Raw genomic sequence first — 15,937 nt, 5'->3', positions numbered from 1 at the left:
TACATGTTTTACTCATTGAAAGGGTGTGATAGAAATTTTGAATGTATTTACTTTTCAGTACAGACAGTTTTACATTCACAGTAGCGACAGACATATTTTCATTGGCAATTCTCAATACAGCACCTGGAAAACAAACATGGGAGTTATTCATACAAGCTGTGTGTTACACAGTGCAATCACCTAGTGAGAGCCTACAAATGCCCAGAGGCATGGGAACTTGGGGTGCAAGGGGTTAATCAGTTTGCGCGGGGTCCCAGCTGCTGGCCTCGCGCTCCACTGCTGGTCCCAGTTATGGGGTCCCGCTGCTAGCCCCGCAAGGTGTGGCCCAGCCTGAGTCACCTTACCCCGATTCACAGCCCACTCCTGGCCCCAACTCGGGGGAAGAGGGAGCACAGACGGGGTAAGAAGGGGTAAGGTGAAAAGTTTGCGGACCACTGACTTTCAGCACCCCAACTGTCAAAACTATTCCAGCGCCACTGCGAATGCCTCCCATTAGCAAACGTCACTTGGGAATCTCTGTGGCTGTACTTTTGGGATGAACAATCAGAGATGGGCCCAATGTCAGTGACTAGGACGTGAGTGGTCATGCTGAGTGGTTGGAGCAGGAGTCATCTCCAGTGGTTAGAACAGGAGTTGGTAGCCAGAAATTGGAGCCAAGGGTCAGAGCTGAAGGCAGAAATCGGAGCTCAGGGTCAGGACCAGGTTACCTGGAGCAAGGCAAGGGGTAAGTCTGGGGTCAAGGCAACAGCAAGACTGTGAACAAGACAGGAAAATGAGGTATCTTAGCTGTGGGAAATGTTTTGAGCATTTGCTGAATGGCTGCTGGACTCAAGAGCTGGACTGCTGACCCTTCCCACCAATCAGGTGGTATGACCAGTCAAGCAGCCTAATACAGGCCAGCTACGCTTGTTAAGTTGCCTGGAGACTAGCTCTGCTGCTGCCCCTTTCACTGGGTGCTGCCCTCTGGCAGTACCCCACAGTTCTGGGTCTCCCCCTCCCAGGGGAGCCCCCCACCCACTATTCCTACCTCACCTCAGTCAGAGGCTCCTGCTAGTCACCTGCTAGCCCCCTCCGCCCTGGGGCAGACTGCAGTATGAGCCACTCATCACCAACAAGGTTGGGTTTGGACCTGCTGCCTCTGCCTACCCATGGCTGCCCCTGAAACCCCTGTACCTAATAGACCTTACCAGGCCCACAGCCTGGGGCTTTCCTAAGCTGGAGCTCCCCGGCTCCCTTGGCCTTTCCCCGGTCCTGCTCCAAACTAGGTCCTCTATTCAGGTCACTGCAGCCTGGTCCCTCCATCTCAGAGCTAGAGAGGGAGAGGTCTCTTTTGGCTTCTGGCTCACAGCCTTTATAGAGCCAGCTGGGCCCTGAATGGGGCGTAGCCCCCAGCTGCCGCCACTTCCCCCGGTCAGCTGGGGTTTTATTTCCTTCCCCAGCCCTCTGCAGGGCTTTTCCCACCCTTTCAGGGCTGGAGTGGGTACCCACTTCCCGTAACCCAATAGGTACAATCCTCAATTCTAATACCACCATTTCTTGTCTCTGGATCCCCACAATAATGTGGGTGTGTTTCAGCTGACAAATCTCTTTACCTTCAAAGAGGGTCAAGAGCAGCTGTACACAGGGTGGATGGAAGAGACTCAGATACCCACAAACGCGCACACACCAGCAGCGAGCTGAATAAAGATTTCAACATTACGAGAATCCACTGAGTAATAAATCCATTAGCTATGAAACAAAATAGATTTTAGATTTCAGTTTATAAAATTGCTGAAATGTAGGGGTTTCATATACAGATAAGCCCTACTCTCTCCTACATCATACACTCTTCTCGGTCTGTTCAGTTAATCATTTTCTCTGCATAGGAAAAAAAGAGAAACCACCTGAGACCCTGTTTGCCGAATGCCCGAACTCTACAAGCTGCACAGGTACCTCTGCTTTTCACTGTCTCCCTCTTGATCCCTAAGGACTTTCCCAGCTGTCCCAATAACATGTGAGGTTTCTGCATTTCCAGATCAGGAGAAGTTATGTGTCGTGGGAGGAGAGGACGGATGCTCGGGGAGAGTGGAGGTTTGGTACCGTGGCTCCTGGGGAACAGTTTGTGATGACTCCTGGGGCATGGTGGATGCGAACGTTGTGTGTAAACAACTGGGCTGTGGATCCGCTGTACCAGTCCCAGGTGAGGCTGCATTCGGTGAGGGGACTGGTCCCATCTGGGTAGAAACTTTGAATTGTAGAGGGATGGAGTCATCTCTCTGGGACTGTCTGGCCAAGCCCTGGGGTGAGAGCAACTGTGGTCATAAGGAAGATGTTGCAGTGAATTGCTCAGGTGAGTGACAGGAGATGTTTCTGCTACATGCTGTAATTTTCTGGAAGGAGGATGGATCCAACTGCCTCCCCACCTTGGTCACAGACCAGGCCCTCCCATCTCCTGTGTACAGAAGCATCATGGATGCTGTGGGGTGGAAGCTTTGTGGGGCCATATTGGCTCAGACATCAGCCCACATAACCCCTGAATCCATCACAGACCCCAGTGTGCTGGTTTGTTCCTAGTCAGCATAGGGGGACTTGGGCCCGAAATCACTAACATACAGACCCTGTGCTGCTCTGAGAGAGTTTGTAGAAGTGATGTCTGGAGATCTGAGGGGGATGCTACCCGGTGTCCAACACATCACCTCCCCCTCACTCCAGACTCCAACTCTCCTCCCTTTCCCTTTGCAGGTGTGACAGAGACGACAGCATCACTGAGTAGAACAGGTAAAACATCCCCCGCTCCCATCCAGAGTTAAATTTACCTGGTGCTGGGTCACAGAGGATGAGCTGCAAGCTGTAGCCTAAGGACAGGAGCTCCTTTCCATGAGTAAGCAGGGGAATGGTCCCGCTATTGTGGGGAACTTTCCTGGCTTATACGCTACCCCAGTGAAATGGGCTAGCGAAGGGATCTGAGTCCTTGCTCCCACTTCCCTTGCCAAGAGGCCTGCCTGACGTCAAGGGCTCCCTTTCCATTTCCATGCTCCTGTGTGGCAGAGTCCTCGTAACCTGTACAAGGCTGGGCCCAGGATTCCTGGGGGGTTCAACCTCCCACCTTGCCATGGTCACTTAGGGCAGGGGCTTAGGTGTCCCCACTCCCAGGTGCTCTCTCTACACTGGATGCTTCCCTGACCCACTGATCATTACATGCAGTACAAAGCAAATTCAATGTATTAAACAGCAACCAATTTAAAAAAATAAGGAAAAAGTGGGAAAGGTTAAAGGAAAACACGTCACCCTACTCTGTGGCACGGGGACATCACAACCAGCGTCTCTGGACTGTAAGGGAAGTTCAGTCTGTTCTTCGCACATCCCAGAGCTCCTGCCCAGGCCCTGGCTGTGCTGCAGGGATACTGCAGGTCCAACACTTGTTCTGGTGGTGGTCACACGTCTTCAGACTGAAGGTGGCAGGACCCTTCTTCCCCGCATCGCCCCCGCCCAGTTGGGGTTACGATCCCGCTCCAAGTCTGGCCTGCCAGGACTCTTGGCTGGGGGCATCTCCCTGCTCTGGGCCCGCTGCCCAGGGTCCCCCTCACTCTCCTCAGCTCCTCACCGCGCCTGGCTTCAGACTGCTCCAGCCCCAGCCCCAGCCCCAGCCCCAGCTCCTGCTCCACTCTGCCTCAATGCTGCTGCTGCTGCTCTGCCTCCAGCTCTGGGCTGCTTTTCCGGCCCCTCTGGCTCTGGTTGCTGCAGCTCTGCTCCCAGCACAGGTCTGCTCTGCAGGCTGCTTCTGTGACTCTGCTCCCAGCACTGACCTGCTCCCCGGGGCTGCTTCTCTGGTTCTCTCTGGATCTGGCGCGGCTCTGCTCCGCAGCTCAGCTCACGCCCCGGCTCTCTCCTTAGATCGGCCCCACCCTGTCTGACCAAGGCAATTCCAGCTCACAGGGAGGACAGGACCCACCTTGTCCTCCCGACTCCCTGATTAGCCTGCCCGCCCTGTCATTCAGGCTGACTTGGGGCATTGGCCTCTCCCCATTGTTCCTGGGGACTGTCAGTCTCAGGGTCCTGATTTCCTATCAACCCTTCCCCTTCCTTCTGGTACTGGGAGCTAGCCAACCGAAACACCCCCACCGAGTTTTAGTAAGGGGCCAACAGTCCCCTTACACATGGCCTGTGAAATCTAGGGCTGAATGACACCCGGGTGGGAACTGCAGGCCGTGCTGAGCCTGGCGATTCCTGTCTGCTGGCTCCAGCTGACAGGGCAGGACCCATGATTTAAACAGCAGCCTGTGAGCTGCCCCCATGGTGCACAGACTGTGTCCCAGCCCGTTACCCTGCTGTCCTGGGCCCTGCAATAAGTGACTGGGGAGCTCCCTGGGCCCCCCAGACTCTCACAGGATAATCTCTCCCTCTTCCATGTTCATTTCCATTCAGCTCCCCCGCGCCGCCCTCCGACCGACAGTGGGAGAGTCACGGTGCCCGTGGTCGTCTGCATTATCCTGGGGGCCCTGCTCTGCCTGGTCTTAATCATTCTGGGGGCGCAGGTGCAAAGTGCCAGGGCGCAGCGCAGAGGTGGGCCCTGCTGGTGTCACTGTGTGAAATGCCTTTGAAATAACAGTCGGAGCTGTGCCTAAGGGGGGTGGGGCGTTGGCAGGGTAGTGAAAGGTTAAATTGTATTATACTGTTCAGCCACAAAGTGCTGTTGCATGTAACAACTTACATTTGCTAATCTCAGCCATGCCTGGCAGAGCATTAAGGGATCTTATTGTGAACACATGTGTTGAGTATCTCTCTGGAAAGGAAACTCTGTAGCCCGTCCATATCTGGTACAGAAGCCTGACCTGCTTATAGCAGCCTTGCCACCTACCATGTCCAAGGTGTATTTGACATGGTGCCCGAAGTTAAGCAGTGCCAGAGGAGAAGAAAAACAGAAGAAAGAGAGCAACAAAAGTTGCAGACAGAATGAGGAGCAATGAAGGATTCAGACAGGATAAAAAAGCAACACAGGTTGCAGGATTTCATCAACATCTCCCTCTTCGTTGACCAGAGAACTTCAGCTTTGACAAACCTTCATAATTGACAGAATAGAAGCAGCATTTAGCAAGATTTCAAATTGCTACAAAACTCCATAAGGAAACTGAAGCTATACAGGTATGGTCTTTACTTTGTGCTATTTGGAAGCAAGGAGAGCATTTCTTTCAATCCTTTGATTTTCCTGAAGACAGTCACAAAGATGACTATGAAGGGTTCTGGCTTTGTTTGATGTATACTTTATACACTGGAACCTCAAGGTTACAGAACTGACCAGTGAACCACGCACCTCATTTGGAATTGGAAGTACGCAACCAGGCAGCACCGGACACCAAAAAAAAAAAAAAAAAAGGAAATATACTACAGTAGTGTCTTAAATGTAAACGATAAAAAAATTAAAGGGAAAGGTTAAAAAAGATTTGACAAGGTAAAAAACTGTTTCTGTGTTTGTTTCATTTAAATTAAGATGGTTAAAAGCAGCATTTTTCTTCTGCATAGTAAAGTTTCAAAGCTGTATTAAGTCAATGTTCAGTGGTAAACTTTTGAAAGAACAACCGTAACATTTTGTTCTGAGTTATGAATGTTTCAGAGTTATGAACAAGCTCCATTCAAACGTGTTTGTAATTCTGAGGTTCGACTGTACCCTCAGAGAAATGTGGTTTATGAAAGGGCATGTTTTCACCAGATAATTTAAGGACTAGGGGAAAATGTTGAATAGTTTATAAGAGCTCTGCATGCCTTGGCTGAAAACTGTGATTCACGAATAGCAAACATGAAAATATCAGAGAGAGGCTGGTTATTGGGTTAACAGATAAAAATCCTTCACAGGAGCTACAATTGAAAACAGACTTCACTCATACACTGCTATTCAAATGACTTAGAAGCTGTTAACAAACGCAGCCTGAATGAAACAAGTTAATACCACCAAACAGGTGAGGGAAAGAGGGAGACCTCCCTGGCTAAGAGGAGCCAATTCCACTCAAATATTCAGGATATATTAAATGCATGAAACATGGACGTTTTGCAGTTGTTTGCCACATGAACGCAGTCAGGGAATTGATTAATATTACAGACAATCAAGAGCTAATTGTTTCTTGGATCTATCCTGTGTGAAGATAGAGAGCCTGCCTGGAGAGTGAAACTGATCATTCAGAGAAACACTATTGACTTTAAAATTGACTGAGGAGCAGATGTAACAGTCATCTCAGAAGGACCTTCCAATCACCTTCAACCCCTCCCAGAGATGAAGTTACCTGCCACAGCTCTGACTAACACTGGAGGCATTCTGAATTGCATGTGACAGTTCACCACAGAAATCTGTTTCAAAGACAAAATCTTCTCATTCAGAGTGCATGTGATCAAAGGATCAAAGACCAACAGCATTCTCCACCTCAGTGGGGCAGCCATGATGGGCCTCATGAGAAAAGCGGAAGAACTTGAAAGAGGGATATTTGAAAGGAGATCCAGTACAAATAAACTCAAGATAAAATGCTGGAGCATACAGTGTACCTCAGAAAGAACAATGAACAGAGCAAACTCTACAGATGGCAGAGGCAGAAGAAGAGGAAGAAAACTCAGAGATTCCAAACAGGCCTCAGGCAGTCATTGCTACTGATGGAAAGCCAGATGACCAAGTTGTTACGTGTTTGGGTTGGGTAATTAAAAAACTAGTACCACTGAGAGATGTTAGAGCTTTTTCCCTCGCCCCTCTCTTGGTTTTTATCACTCAAACAGAAAGCAGAAGAACATAGTCCAAGTGCAAGCAATGCAATGTTTATTGGGGTTAATCAGGCAAGCATATCCACAGCTCTGTATGCCACAGAGTTTTCCCTGTCCTTTTTCCCACCTTCTTTTTCTTAGCAGGTTTAATTATATCCCTTGGTCCCATCCCTTACAATTTATGGTCATGTTCCGTTTTGGAGGATCATAGTATGGGGATTTTGGTAACACCTCTTTTGTACCCAATGGGTGGGGTAAGGAGTAAGGTTATGTTTCAGCCAGGGTCACCTTTTCTCTGGCTTTTTAGTGTTTCTTATGTTTGCCCACCCCCCCTTGCCCTTCCCATCTGGTGGCTTGACCTTGCCTTGAGATAAGGGTCGAGGCAGTCTTCAAGTGTACACTTGTATACTAAACTCCCACCATACCCAGCAACACTTTAACTCTTTTCCTTATTTCTTTTCATTGTGCTATAAACCCCATCTGGAAGCAACACACAGTGTTTTCATTCTTTGTTTATACATATTAGTAAGGAGGATATAAAAGTATCCAAAGTCAAACCCAAAATTTTATCCAAGGCTAGGAGACAGACCTATATACTAAAAAGAGACACTTAATAGACTGATCTGTGCTAAACTATAAGGATACCATGATAACGTAAATTTTGTAAATGTAGAACTCAAAGGGGGAGACGTAATGGAAGGCTAAACTGTATTATGCCATTCAGCCACTAGTTGGCACTGTGTGTTACATACCTTGTTTAAACTAACTTCAGCCGTACCTGTCGGAGTATTAAGGTATCTTATGGTGAACACGTCTGGTATGTACCTCTCTTGCAGGGAAGCTCTGTACCCAGTGCATGTCAGGTACAGAAGTCTGGCCTGCTAGTAGCAGCCCTGTAACCTGCCCAAGGTGTACGTGTCAGGGAGAGCTTTGTGGGGGATCCAGGGACCATCTTAAGTCCTGTCATATCTAATATCTTCCGCTCTGATCTGGCCATGGAAATGAACGGCACAGCAGTGACCCTTGCAGATGACACTACATTGGGAAGAGTTGAAACTAGTGGGGACGACAGAGAAATAATACAAAGGGGAAATGCAGTGGTCCCTTGCTCTCAAGTGGAGAGTGAGCCCACTCCCTCTCACTGTGTCAGGCAGTAGCACTCAGGCTGGGGTCCCCCTTGCTGGGCCGATGTGTAAGCAGTCTAGAGTTCACAGTCTCCTGTCAGAGCTGCCGCCAATCAAGAGTCTAGAGCCCTGGTGTTCTAGGTGGAGGGAGATTAAGCAGTCTTTAGTCCACAGCATCCTGGCTGAGACAGCGAGCAGTTCATGGTTTATAAGAGAAGCTCTGGCCCTCTGGGCACGGCAGAGTGGGAAGCAGGCTTTGCCTAAGCCTCTTGGCTAAGGCAGCCAGCAAAGACACAGTCTGGCTCTTTGGGTGGGGAAGAGCAGGGAGCACCAAAGAGTCTAGGGATTCAGGCCCTCAGGCAGGGTAGAGCACCAAACAGACAGTTTTGATGACCTGGCTCTGGCAGACAGCAGACCTCTTGGCCTAACATGGGGAGGCTGCCACCCCAGGGATGGGATTGGCAGCAGGGGACGAGGGGACCTTGGCACACCCTACTCCACTGCGTCCCAGCCTAGGGCCCTAACAGTGGCGCACTGTTCCGCCACTGGATCTGCAGGGATCCAGCTAAAACATGTTGACTCGGGTTTTGACAGTGTAATGGGACCAAAGTCCAGTTTCCTTGGGCTACTTCCTAGCAGCATCTGGGTGAGGGGTTCCACAGTGCCCGGGTCCTTGGTCTCGTCGGGGTACTTGGCCGATGGCAGTGCCAGCAGTTTTTCTCCAGGGTCGGTCTCCTTTGGGGACAGGATGTTGCCCAGTGCAGGTCCAGCTTCAGAATTCTGCAGCAGGCTGGAGACTTCTGTCTCCTTCCCTGGCTCCCACTCCAATGAGATGCAAGGCCCTCCCTTTATACTTCAGTCCTGCCCTGGTAATTCCGGCCATGGGGGCAGGGCAGGTTTGGCTCCGCCCACCAGAGGGAGTATAGTGGTCCCTCACTCTAAAGTGGGGAGGGAGGCCAGTCCGCCTCACTGGAGAAAATAATACAAAGAGACTTCAAGTATTCTTCAAAAAATAACATGTTGAGATTCCATTTAGAAAAGTACAAGAAAATCTATGTGAGGGAAAGATCCAGAATAGAGAGATACAGCAGGAGGGAGGGTACGAGGAAGGAGAAATGCTGCAAAAGAGCTTGAGTGATAATGGCCAAAGAGATCAGACAGTTCTACTAGGCATTTAGGAAATATCTACACTGCAATGAGAGGTGTGATTGCAGCACATGTAGAAATACCCAAGGTAGCTTTTACCTAGCTCGGGATCCATCTAAAACATGTTGACTCGGATTTTGACAGTGTAACGGGACCAAAGTCCAGTTTCCTTGGGCTACTTCCTACCAGCGTCTGGGTGGGGGGTTCCATAGTGCCTGGGTCCTTGGTCTCGTCGTGGTACTTGGCCGATGGCAGTGCTGGCAAAGGTAAAAGCTAGCTGGCATAACAACAGCAGTGTAGTTGCGTCAGCATGGCTGTGATGTGGGCTAGCCACTGGAGTATGCACCCAGGTTCCTAGGCAAGATTGTACATGGAAGGTTAGCCTGTGCTGCTGTGTGTGCTGACACAGCTACGTGGCTAGCTCGATCAAAGCCAGCTCACATGTGTTTATGCATGCTGCAATCACTCCTCCAGATTGCAGTGTAGATTTACCCTTATATCAGAACATAAAAACAGCCATACTGGGTCAGACCAAAAGTCCATCTAGGCATTATCCTGTCTTCCAACAGTAGCCAAGGCCCGGCGCTTCAGAGGGAATGAACGGAACAGGTAATCCTCAAGTGATCCATCCCCTGTCGCCCATTCCCAGCTTCTGGCAAACAGAGGCTAAGGACACCATCCCTGCCCGTCCTGGCTAATAGCCCTTGATGGACCTATCCTCCATGAATGTATCTATTTCTTTTTTGAACCCTGTTATACTTTTGTCCTTCACAACATCCTCTGCGAAAGAGTTCCACAGGCGTTGACTGTGTGTTGTGTGAACTTCCTTTTGCTTGTTTTAACCCTGCTGCCTATTCATTTGATTCGGTGACCCCGAATTCCTGTGTTATGAGAAGGAGTAAATAACACTTCCTTATTCACTTTCTCCACACCAGTCACAATTTTATAGTTTCATATCCCCCCTTCATCATCTCTTTTCCAAGCTGAAAAGTCCCAGTTTTATTAATCGCTACTCATATGAAAGCTGTTCCATACCCCTAACCATTTTGTTGCCCTTTTCTGAATCTTTTCCAATTTCAATATATCTCTTTTGAAATGGGGTGACCACAACTGCACACAGTATTCAAGATGTAGGTGTACCATGGATTTATATAGAGGCAATATGATATTTTCTGTCTTATTATCTATCCCTTTCCAAACGATTAACAAAATTCTGTTAGCTTTTTTGACTTCCACTGCACATTGAGTGGGTGTTTTCAGAGAACTAGCCACAATGACTCCAAGATCTATCTTCAGTGGAAACAGCCAATTTAGACCCCATCATTTTATATGCATAGTTGGGATTATGTTTTCCGTCGTGCACTACTTTGTGTTTATCAACATTGAATTTCTTGTGCCTTTGTGTTGCCCAGTCACGCATTTATGTGAGATCCCAGTGTATTTTTGGCAGTCTGCTTTGGACTTAACTATCTTGAGTAGTTTTGTATCATTTGCAAATTTTGCCACCTCCCCGTTTACCCCTTTTTCCAGAGCATTTATGAATATGTTGATCAGCACTGGTCCCAGTACAGACCCCTGGGAGTCATCACTATTTACCTCTCTCCGTTCTGAAAACTGACCCTTTATTTCTTCCCCTTTTGTCCCTGTCTTTTACCCAGTGACTGTTCCATGAGAGGACCTTTCCCCAATCCCATGACAGATGACTTTTCTTAAGAGCCTTTGGTGAGGGACCTAGTCAAAGGCTTTCTGAAAATCTAAGTACACTATATCCACTGGATCCCCCTCGTCCACATGCTTGTTGACCCCCTCAGAGAATCCTAGAGGATTGGTGAGGCACGATTTCCCTTTACAACAACCATGTTGACTCTTCCCCAACAAATCATGTTCAGACTACAGTTAGTAGTTCTGCAATTTCACATTTGAGTTCCTTCAGAGCTCTTGGGTGAATATCATCTGGTCCTGGTGACTTATTACTGTTTAGTTCATCAATTTGTTCCAAAACTTCCTCTAATGACACCTCAATCTGGGGCAGTTCCTCAAATTCATCACTTAAAAAATATGTAGATAGTACTTTCCATTTTTAAAGCACTGCACAAATATTAGGTAATTATTCCCCACACAGTCTCTAGGCAGTACATATACAAGTACTATTTTGCATATAGGTGTGAGCACCAGGATAGGAGAGGAATGATTTTGGGTGGTAGTAGGAGTAATAGGATACATTTATGAAGGGACCATTAAGGTTGAATATCAAGATAATCATAATGACAGTGAAATAGCCAATTGAACAAACAAACAGTAGCCAATTGGGATGCTGAAATCTAAACTGGACAGAGCAGTGGGAATGTGCTGTAGGAACCAGTCCAGCAGTCGCGTGCAGGGGCTGGATGATCTCATAGGGTTTGCCATCCCTAGCTTCACTGACCCTGTGCAAACCCTGCCCTTTGTTTTCAGGCTCCAGAAGACCCTTGGACCCTTTCTCTGAGGCCGTGTATGAGGAGATCGATTATAACCTGATGAGAAAGAAGCAGGAAATGTTTGATCGCTTAGGTCTGTGTGTGTCATTCCTAACAGGGAGAAAATCTCTAATGCACTCTGCATTCTAAAGCTCTGACTTAGAGCTAAATCTCTGCAGCCTTCAAGCCTGTGAGTCCTGGATAGCTGCAGTTGCTGGGTCTGTGAAGAGACCAGCCAGTTACTGGCCTGAGATGAATGAGTTTCTTCCCTAGCAGACTCTGCTAGCCCCATTCTGAAGACAGTCGGGCCCATCAGTACATCCTGCATCCTTAGGGGGTAATTAGTTATGGGTCAAGAAAGTGACTGTTCACGTCCTTTTGACTGAATGTCAATTAGTTGGGAAGATGCTGCTCTCAGTTTAGCACATTGTGGGACACTCTGAGCATGGTCAGTGCTTCTCCGTGAGGCTACTTCTGAGATCCATATTCTCCTCTCTACTAAGGGTGGGAGTTGGTCACAGACTCTGATCATGGGAGGAGTGTGGCCTTATCTGGCAAAAAGGCGGGGATGGGGGAGTATCTTCCACACAAAATGGGAGTCATGTCCATGGCTGAGGAGATCTGGACCAGCAGCCTCAACCAAAATTTTCTGCTGGATCAGGCCATGAAGTAGCACCATTCAGGAGGAGAAGATAAACATTCCTCTCTAAAGAGATTCTTACACCTTGAGTGTGACTCAAAAGAGGCTGCCTAGTTCATGAGAAGGATTTGAATGAAACCCACAGAAGGGGATGCCATGGGAAAAGGCTCACTTAGTTCCTGCCTCACCTCATGAGGTCAATATGGCTGTTCCCAGCATCTTCCCAGTCTGAATTATCCACCCCCAAGCCACATTTACTACAAAAAAATTGATATTTAGCTTAGAAAGTCTGTGTCAGCCTCTCACCACTCAGTCGCTGTGAATTCAATATCTTCTCTTGAGGAAGAAATATAGTGAGACCATAAATCTTGCTCCAGAACCCGGATGCATTGCCCATCAGCCAGTTTTGCTGCTCTCACTGTGATAACATCCCATTTACCATCTCTCCAGTTTCCTATTCAGACGACTCAGTGACGAAGCTGCAGTATTACACCGGGGACAGTGAGGGGGAAAATGATCCTGGATCAGAACAAGGTAACAAGGTTGTGGGGGGGGGGAAACAGAGACACAGAAAAGATTTCTGTCCAGCTCTTGATGGAAATGTGAACAAATCCTGACCCTTTCTGTATGTGGTTGACTGTGCTCTCTCCCAGGGGAGGAGCTGCAGAGAACCGGGCAGAGAAATATTCACACTGTATGAAAGAATCTGACTTCCACAGCTGACACGTGTCACTGTACAACCCCTGATCTGTGCCCCATGATCTTAGCCCCCTGCCTCCTTGACAGAAGCAAATAGCCAAATTCACGATCCAGCCCATATAATGTAAGGACTTTAAACCATATCTTTATAGAGTTCAGTTGAATTCACAATGGTCAGCTCTGGTGTAGCAGCTACTACCTCCCAACAGCATGTGATGGGATGATAGATGGGGTGGGATCTGAGTTACTACAGAGAATTCTTTCCTAGGTATCTGGCTGGTGAATCTTGCCCATCTGCTCAGGGTTCAGCTGATCGCCATATTTGGGGTCGGGAAGGAATTTTCCTCCAGGGCAGATTGGAAGAGGCCCTGGAGTTTTTTCGCCTTCTTCTGTAGCATGGGGCACGGGTCACTTGCTGGAGGATTCTCTGCTCCTTGAAGTCTTTAAAGCATGATTTGAGGACTTCATTAGCTCAGACATAGGTGAGAGGTTTATCGCAGGAGTGGGTGGGTGAGATTCTGTGGCCTGCATTGTGCAGGAGTTCAGACTAGATGATCAGAATGGTCCCTTCTGACCTTAATATCTATGAATCTATGAAACAGGTCCAGGGTTAGCTCAATACCAGCATAGATCCTGATCTCATTGAAGGGCATGACAAAGTTGCTATTGGATGCTGTGGGGCAGGGCTGGGCCTTAGTTATTTTTGAGGAAATAAAGGTGGCACAATTATTGTTTCACACAATGTCCATGAGTCTCCCTTTTCCCCTGGGTCACCCTGTGACTTCCCCTACAAACTCTATGATGAAAAGCCCAAACTCTAAAACAACAGGCCTTTAATGGGGAACTAAAACCTGCTGGGGAAATGGGTGTGTTCAGGGGAAGCTGAGTGTGATGTTTGCTGTTCCAGAGGGAGCTTCCCCAGGGGGGGGTCTCAGTTGGATTACGATAATGTGGAGGAGCCTGCCTTGAGGAACGTCCTCCAGACTCCAGACAGCCGAGGTGAGCAATGATGAATCTGCCTCCTGGTAGCCACGTTACCCCTTGGCTACTGCTGCTCCACCCACTTCATTCCCTAGTCTGACCTTTGATCCTGAGCTCAGGGCTGGGAAGAATTAACCCAAACTAGCCTGGCTGGAGCCAGGGAAGGGCTGTCGGGTTCCCTCCCGACTCTGAACTGTAGGGTACAGATGTGGGGACCCGCATGAAAGACCCCCGAAGCTTATTTTTTACCAGCTTAGGTTAAAAACTTTCCCAAGGCACCAATTTCATCTTGTCCTTGAACAGTATGCTGCCACCACCAAGTGATTTAGACAAAGACCAGGGAAAGGACCACTTGGAGTTCCTATTTCCAAAAATATCCCCCCAAGCCCCTACACCCCCTTTCCTGGGGAGGCTTGAGAATAAACAAGATGAGCACAAACTAGTCTTGGATTTTTAAGACCCATAAACCACAATCAGATTCTTAAAAAAAAACCCAGAACTTTATTAGAAGAACAAAAAAAGAGAAGAGAACAGATCAGAGAGATCAGAGTGGAAGATAATCTTACAGGCAGTCAGATTCAAAATATAGAGAATCCCTCTTGGCAAACCCTTAAGTTACAAAAAGACACAAGAACAGGAATGCACATTTCCTCCAGCACAGCAAATTTTACAAGCCAAAACAAAGAACACCCAACACATTTTCTAGCTAGATTACTTACTAATTTTACAGGAGTTGGAGAGCTTGCATCCTTGATCTGTTCCCAACAAAGGTATTACATGGACAGACAAAAGCCTTTCCCCCCATCCAGATTTGAAAGTATCTTGTCCCCTCCTTGGTCATTTTGGGTCAGGTGCCAGCCAGGTTACCTGAGCTTCTTAAGCCTTTACAGGTAAAAGGACTTTGCCTCTGTCCAGGAGGGATTTTATAGCACTGAATATATAAAGGTGATTACCCTTCCCGTTATATTTATGACAAGGGCATTCCACAATTAACAGCTCCCCTCATTGTTGCCTTAAGGAGCCATGTTTTTGTTATTTGTATGTTTCCTGTTTGCTTCCCCTCCAATGGCCTCCTTTGATTTTCCCTGCACAGTCTGGCAGGATAATATCAAACACCTAAACTGAGGTGTATGTGGCATTCACAAGAAATAATACACATAAGTCCCTCCTTTGCCACACCTGGCATGTAGCTTATTTCTCTATTCAGTGGAAAGCCTCTTCTCATTACCATTAATTCCCATCATTATTTCAGAGGACCCTGCCCTGCCTGGAGATGACCCAGGGGACGGTTATGATGATGCCAGAGCAATTTCTGACCCTGAAGATGACCCTGGTTCTGGACCGAGTGCCCAGGAAGTCACTGGGGTCCATGGGGAATGTGTCAGGAACAGGGATTCACGGAGAGGTGAGTGGAGTGTGCACAACTCACCTGGAAGAGCCTTTACTGGCCACTAGAGGTCACTGTCACTGCACTGAAATACAGTTATTGGTAAACTCCCAGCTGTGTCCCCTCCCTGACCTCTGCGAAACAGAGTTAAATGGATTGAAATCAAGAAAGAGAGAAGATTTCCTAGATAAGGTCCCTGATCCTACAAATACTAGATCCCATCTGTCAGTCTACTCAGATGAATACTCTCTGTGACTTCGATGGGACTGTCCAAATCATCAAAGTTACATGTGTCCACTGGCAGGATCAGGGCCAAAGTGCCTTTCCCCAAACCAGGTGTCAGTGTCCTGGATGGTAATGGGAAGAGCAGGCCCCTGGGGTGGGGTTAGTTAGCGGCCTGGCTTTGAAATCACTCTCTTCAATATGTAAATGTCCCCATTAGCCCAGGATCAGAGCTGGGACGCAGGACTGAGCTCCCACTTTGCACCTCAGGGGAAACTGGGTTGGGATGAAATGTTTATTTCTTTGGTCTTGATGGGAATAACGTGTGAATGAGCATTGTGTGGGTGGGTGAGATCTGTGATGTCCAGGCAAGTCCCATGGGCTAGGGTCCCCACCCTGCTCCAGCCACCAGGTGTCTGCTGGTGTGTGGTCTCTTAGGGACTATATCAGCTGTCAGCATTTACAGCAGCTCCCAGTGGGCTATCAGGGAGTTGTCACCAGCTCACTGCCATCTCCACACTTCTGCTGCACCAGGGAGGTCTCAGAACAGAGAGTATCCGGT

The 15,937-nt window shown here is 48.2% G+C and overlaps 1 protein-coding gene, 1 long non-coding RNA gene and 1 pseudogene across 3 annotated transcripts in view; 2 read left to right on the top strand and 1 right to left on the bottom strand.

The window, feature by feature from the left end:
* Positions 1–15,937, top strand: part of LOC119860485 (scavenger receptor cysteine-rich type 1 protein M130-like) — a 1,081,813-nt gene that overhangs the window by 424,141 nt on the left and 641,735 nt on the right. The window lies entirely within an intron of this gene.
* LOC122460066 overlaps positions 1–15,937 on the top strand; it is a 45,278-nt pseudogene that overhangs the window by 28,742 nt on the left and 599 nt on the right.
* LOC122460112 lies at positions 30–3,926 on the bottom strand. 2 transcript variants are annotated; one of them, XR_006281200.1, is made up of 3 exons: positions 3,786–3,926; positions 1,593–1,728; positions 30–707 (listed from the first exon to the last, which is right to left on the bottom strand). It is a non-coding gene; the product is annotated as an uncharacterized LOC122460112 (long non-coding RNA). The 2 variants fall into 2 exon arrangements; XR_006281202.1 differs by lacking the exon at positions 3,786–3,926 and adding an exon at positions 2,796–2,955.

Source organism: Dermochelys coriacea, chromosome 1 (genome assembly GCF_009764565.3).
Source record: "Dermochelys coriacea isolate rDerCor1 chromosome 1, rDerCor1.pri.v4, whole genome shotgun sequence".
Lineage (NCBI taxonomy): Eukaryota > Metazoa > Chordata > Testudines > Dermochelyidae > Dermochelys > Dermochelys coriacea.
This window is presented reverse-complemented; position numbering and strand designations above follow the sequence as displayed.